The following is a 6,573-nucleotide window of genomic DNA, read 5'->3' as shown; positions in this document are numbered from 1 at the left end:
TTTGCCTTGCCTGAAGGTAAAATTCTGCTTAAACGACTTTCATATTGTTTTGCATATTCTGAGCATGGAAAGTTGTCAACTCATCCATGCCACTGCTTGATTTTTCAATCGACCCATTTACGTCATCATGCACAACCATCACTGTTTGCAATTTTACAAACATCAAGCATTTAGAAAATAGAAATTCAAAATGCAGCAAAAGCGACTTGAATGTTCTGTCTTGCGAATCCAAACCTCTGTCTTGCGAATTTTTTATTATTATTTTTTTTTACTAAGCTGGTGTTCGAACCCAGAACCTTGGAGTGTTAGCCGAAGGACAAAAATTAAAGATCACCCCAAAAGAAGGGCTATCCGTGCAAAAAAATGTTGTGCTTTACTTGTCATAGAAAATTATAAAATGTATTTCTTGGTATGAATTATTGACCCAAACTGTACATATTTAAGGAGTTTAAGTTTAAATGATGTCGATATAAAAAAGAATATACAATCATCGTATCACAATATATTGGGGAGGTTACACAAATACTAGAAAATAACTATTAAATTATAAAATGTACAACTATTCTTTTAGTTTCAGAATCTACAACATAAACCTTATAATGAGTAAAGGAAAAATATTTTAAATTCAGTATAAATAAGGTAACTGAATGAGTAAAGGAGAAAAATCTATATGGTAATTAATTTTTTCCTTCCTCTCTATGTAATTTCTCCCTTGAAATTCTCCTATCCTGTATGTCTAACAAGGAAAATATTATCAGAAACCGTACAAATACTCTAGTAACGCTATAAAAAGTCAGACGCACAACTCATACACATCATCTTCATAGCAAAATCAATTCAGTAGAGTACTGTACTCTTTCTTGTTTGATTGTGGGATTCTTGTTTCTTTTTTCATCTACTCTAAGAAAGATGGTGAATATACAAACATTGATTCAATACATTGGTGTCTGGCAAACCGATCAAAGGTATATAAAATTTGATGCGTACGCGATTTTGATCAATTCGAGCATCAATCTTGAAGAGTTGGTCACTATAATATCGAACCAGATTAAAAGTGATAAAGGTAAAAAGTTGATCGAAATCAGGTACATAATTCAAGAAGAGTATCCTCGAATTTCTATATCTAATGATATGAGCGTACAATTGTACGTTGATTTGAAGTTGAAACATCCAGAAATCACAACGTTGAAAACTGAATTTATAATGGAAACAGTACCCCAATGTCTTCGCACGGGTTAAATGACACTAATATACCATATATGCTGGAAAACGGAGAAGATTTTGATGGCATTCATTCGACTCCTGATGGTATAATTTGAAACCCATTACATCAAAATATTGAGGAAGGTCAAGTATACCAGGACAAAGACATTCTTGGCAGTGTTATAAAATACTATGCAATAAAGAAAAATTTCAATTCAGAGTGCACAGTTCATGTACAAAAAGGTATATCTTCTCCGTGTAATGTTGTAATATATTTACATTGAACTTTGTAGAGAAATTTGTTGCATATTTAGTATACCGTATATATTATAAATGTTCATAGCAACAACAAGATCAGTTTCATAGCAAAAAAATTCAACGTTTTTGTTAATTCTTCTTTATAGCAACTACAAGATCAGTTTTTGTCTTCTGATTTTTATTTTACTATTTTTTAAATGATTTTTTGGCTCATTCTTATAGCAGTTTTTAGTGGAATACTTAAAAAACTGGACGCGAAATATTCATAGTATTATATTCTGGATTATATTATTTGTACCCAACTGAACGAACTCTCGTATACCTTTTTTTCCCATGTGTTCATCCTTCTAAAACGGCTACGTTTCGTCACTCCCCTCCATCAAAGCTACTCTCTCGTGCAATGAGATCCAAATGCATGCAGAACAACAATGGCAAAAAGTTACTTGGAAATTTTTGAATATGTATATAGTAGGGGTGTACAAAGTAAACCGACAAACCGCATCAAACCGATAAACCGAGTCAAACCGAAAAAAAAACCCGACTAGTGATTTGGTTTGACTTGGTTTGGTGTTGAAAAAAAAAACCCGACCATAATTGGTTTGGTTTGGTTTTAACTAAAAAAAGTCAAACCGAACCAAACCAACCCGACATTACATGTATTCAATTTTTAAAATATTTTATACATAAAAATATTTATTTGGAATGTAATTTATAAATATTTCTTAAAATTTTTCGTAGTTTTTTATCTATTATCATATTATTCAAGCTTGAACTTAGAATTTTAAACGTCAATAAGTTTTATATCCTATGGATGTTAGTAACTCAAATAAAATCCAAAACCAAACCAACTCAACACTAATGCTAACAAAAGAAATTCAATTTACCATTAGGAATGACAATGATGTTGGATATCTATTCTTTAGTTTTGCATAATTGATTTAGAGAGTGAAAATACATAACTTAAGTTTTTTTTCTCTGTCATGTAATTGATACTTATTTGTCGTACTTATTTTAGCATGACTTAATATTTTTAGATTATGGTCATTTTCTTTATGGCTTGTTAATTAGCAATATTTATGTTAACCGATTTTATTAGCTTTTGTTAAATATTTTAATACAATGTCATCACTCTTCTCACATTTTGTGTTATTTTCTTAAGAAACACCTTAATTATATAGTTGTACCTTACTAGGACTAAAGAAATATTTGAAGTAAAAGTTATATGTTTTGTATCAAGACTATTCCGAAAAAAAACCCGAAAAACCCGAGAAAACCGAATAACCCGAGAAAACCCGAGGTTGAAAAACCCGAATTTTATTGGTTTGGTTTGGTGTATAAATTTAAAAACCCGACGCAATTGGTTTGGTTTGGTGTTTAAAAAATCCGAACCAACCCGGTCCATGTACACCCCTAGTATATAGTATATATAAATATGTGCATAATAAAATTAGTTACATATACAGTATATAATATTGTGTTGTGAACAGGTATTGCTTGGTATGCGTAGAAGACAAGTGCTCTTGGTGTTTTGTCTCTTCGAGATTGAACACAACTAGTATATTCAAAGTTAGAAAGTTCAATGATGTCCACAATTGCGGGGTTGAAGAACGAATGTTCACACAACGTCATGCTGCATCTAACTTCATTGAATTTCTTATTCAAGACAAGTATGTTGATCCCAAGACTGTGGATACTCCAGCCGACATTATACGTGACATGAAAAAAGATTACGGTGTAGATATAAATTATATGACAGCTTGGAGATCGAAAGAAAGGGCACTTGAATTGGCGCAAGGGAATCCAAGCAAATCATATGGGAAGCTACCTAACTACCTTCGCATGTTGATGCAGACAAATCCCGACTCCGTATACAGATTGGAGAAAACTGATGACGGCTCATTCTTATACCTATTTGTAGCTATTTCTGCATCAATCAAAGGGTGGGAGTATTGCAAACCAATCGTCGTGGTCGATGGCACCTTTTTAAAATCATCGCATAGAGGAACACTAATAACGGCTTGCACACGAGACGCTGCGGGTAATGATCAGATAAGCATTACTAGTCATAATCGTATTATTCTATATGAGAAGTTGTAATAATTAAATTTTTTGATTTTTAGTAATTATATAGTAGCATATATATAATGTATCCATATTTTAAAGTGAAAAATACTTATATGATTTCAAGTTGACAATTCTCTGCATTTAGGCTTCTTAGATTCTGTTTATATAACAGCAATCAAATGAAACCATCATAATGTATTATGTCCGACATATATAGTATATTTCATATGTATAAAGCACAAGTATCTATGCAGGTAAATTTTCCCGCTTGCATACTCCGTTGTCGATTCGGAGAATGATGCATCTTGGAAATGGTTTTTCGAAAGCTTCAAAGAGACATATGGTGTCAGAGAAGGGATGTGCATTGTATCTGACAGACATGAAAGCGTATTAAAGGCAACTTCAATTGTGTATCCAACTGTGTCTCACTGTGCATGCATATACCACTTGTGGAACTACATAAAAGTGAATTTCAGGAAGAATTCGGAACTTATGAAGGATCTATTCTTTTCAGCTGCAAGGGCTGCTACAGTTGAAGAATTTGAGGAGCATATTGTATACGGTAAAAACCGGGTATGTGTTAAACCGGTGGAACGCTTAGACCGAAGCAAAGAAAGGGCATCATTTGGTCCGGTTATTTCATGACCGGGTTGTTCGAGGCCGTATGTCCCTTTGATCGTGATCGGTGGTCCGGGAGTTCCGTTGCGCGGTTGCCACGCGTCGATGGCGTCCTGCTATGTTCAACTGTCAATCGTACGGGTGTCAAATCGTACGGTCCACCTAATCCAACCTAACCCAACTCAGAACTTTTTTATTATTACTTTATTATTTATGTTGTGTGAAGCCCATGGGGCACTACTATAAATAAGGGGCATTGCCCTCCTCTTAAAGGGTTGGCTTCTACATTACCAAGAGCTCTTGTAATAGCAAAATATACAAATCTCCCTCTCAATATATCAGATTCGATCTCTATTTATTGTGCTTATTTCTTACGTTTCCTCAATCAAATAACGTTTATGTATTAGTAGATGTATGAGTCTATAGCAAACCATTGATCATCAATTGCTCCTTTATAGCATATTCATATATTTCTTTTCTCTATTGAATAAGGTCAAGATATAACCGCATATCCTATACCTCACTTACAATTTTAATTGATTATCCAAAACCGAGGTAAACACATATGACTGAAATCGATCATCTTGATGATAGGGTTAGAGGATATTTGATGGAAATCGGATATCATAGATGGTCAGTAGAGTATTCAACAGTTAACAGAACTTTCACCATGACTTCCAATATTGCGGAGTCAATCAATTCGACTATCAAAAGTGCACGAGAATTACCAATTAAGCCTTTGGTGGAATACATTGCAAACCTGATTCGTGATTGGAATTATGAAAACAATAAATATGCCATGGAAACTTTCACAGGGCTGGGCAAGAAGTATGAAGAAATTTTGACAAAATACCTTGTCAAAACTCAAAGGATGACGGTAATAGGTTACGACCAGTTTTTTTATCATTCAATTATAGTAAACGATATACCAAAGATCTGTCTATAAAGTATTAAATGTATTATATATATATGATATGATATAATATATATATATATATATATATATATATATATATATATATATATATTTATTTATTTTTGTGTGTGTGTTTTCAGTTATATACTTTGTGGTTATACAATAATCACAATTTCAAATTCATATTTTTACAGGTTAAACCGTCAAGCTACTCATTGTATACAGTATATGAAGATGGTATGCGGTATGTGGTGAATATCGGTGAAAGAAGTGCACTTGCCAGAGATTTCAAAAGGAAGAAATACTGTGTCCCACGCTTTGGCGGTTATGACGAACAAAGGAATGACACCCCTTGATTATTGCTCAGGGTACTATACAATTGCTTACATGTTGAAACAATATGAAGAAGAGGTATTTCCGATTCCCGATGAGAGTTTTTGGCACATTCCAAGAGAAATAAGGGAAGAAGTTGTGTTAGCGCCAGTTCCAGTTGGGCGAATACCGCCAGGAAGGCCAAAAATCTCACGAGGTAAGGGTGCAGGGGAATTTCCATCCAAGTGAAAATTTCTTGCAGTAGATGTGGACAGTTTGGGCACAACAGGAGAACATGCAGAAATATTCCAAAAAGAACTTGAGATCTTTGATTTTGAAAGTTACGAACTCTTGATGTTGTTATATTTGATACTTGAAATAAAATGGAATTTTATTCAACAAGATGACTTGCATTTTTTCTCAATTGTGGTTTATCAAGTTATTACTTCTATTCGTTTCCATATTTTTGTACTGCCATATGATGTTTGGGTAATTGCGCGAGGACTTTGAGTTCATGCCATTTATATGCAAAGGATGGAACTTTAAAATGATAATGAGATTCACCTCTTCCGATGGCAGTTTTTAACAATGATTGTTGTCCAGTACCCGAAATTTGTGTGCTGCTGCTAAAGTTGTGTTAGACTTATATGGAGGAGTGTTTTGATTCTCTATTTTATGGAGGAGCTGAGTGACATTTTGGAGATACAAAAACCATCTTTCATTCACTAGACTCCATCTTTCATTCACTAAACTAACTTCCATATTTCCCTATTGTCTATATTTTTTGGTTCTCTTTGTTCCCAGCTCTTGGTACTGCCACATGATATTTGGTAATTACGTAAGGGATTGTTATTAAGTTTCTCCTGATTCATTCTGGTAGAAAAAAGATTGTGTTAGACTTATATAAAAGAGATTGTGTGACTTGAATATATACCAAATAGGATAAACAGAAAGAATGTTACTCTGTTTTCTGGAAGAGCTGATTAGAACTTAATTATTCAAGAATGCCAATAATACTAGAAAACATGATGTGGTAGTAAAATAGTGAGCTGTAAAGATTTTGTCACAACTCACAACACTGGCGAGTGAGTTTTAGCCCGTCGTCGTCCTATATGATTGTGGCAATTCTTGACAATAATAATTTATCTATATTATATTAAAAGCATGAACTTCCTAACTTAAAAGTTAAATTACTAAAAGGC

Source organism: Lycium barbarum, chromosome 12 (genome assembly GCF_019175385.1).
Source record: "Lycium barbarum isolate Lr01 chromosome 12, ASM1917538v2, whole genome shotgun sequence".
In the NCBI taxonomy this organism is placed as follows: Eukaryota; Viridiplantae; Streptophyta; class Magnoliopsida; order Solanales; family Solanaceae; genus Lycium; species Lycium barbarum.
This window is presented reverse-complemented; position numbering follows the sequence as displayed.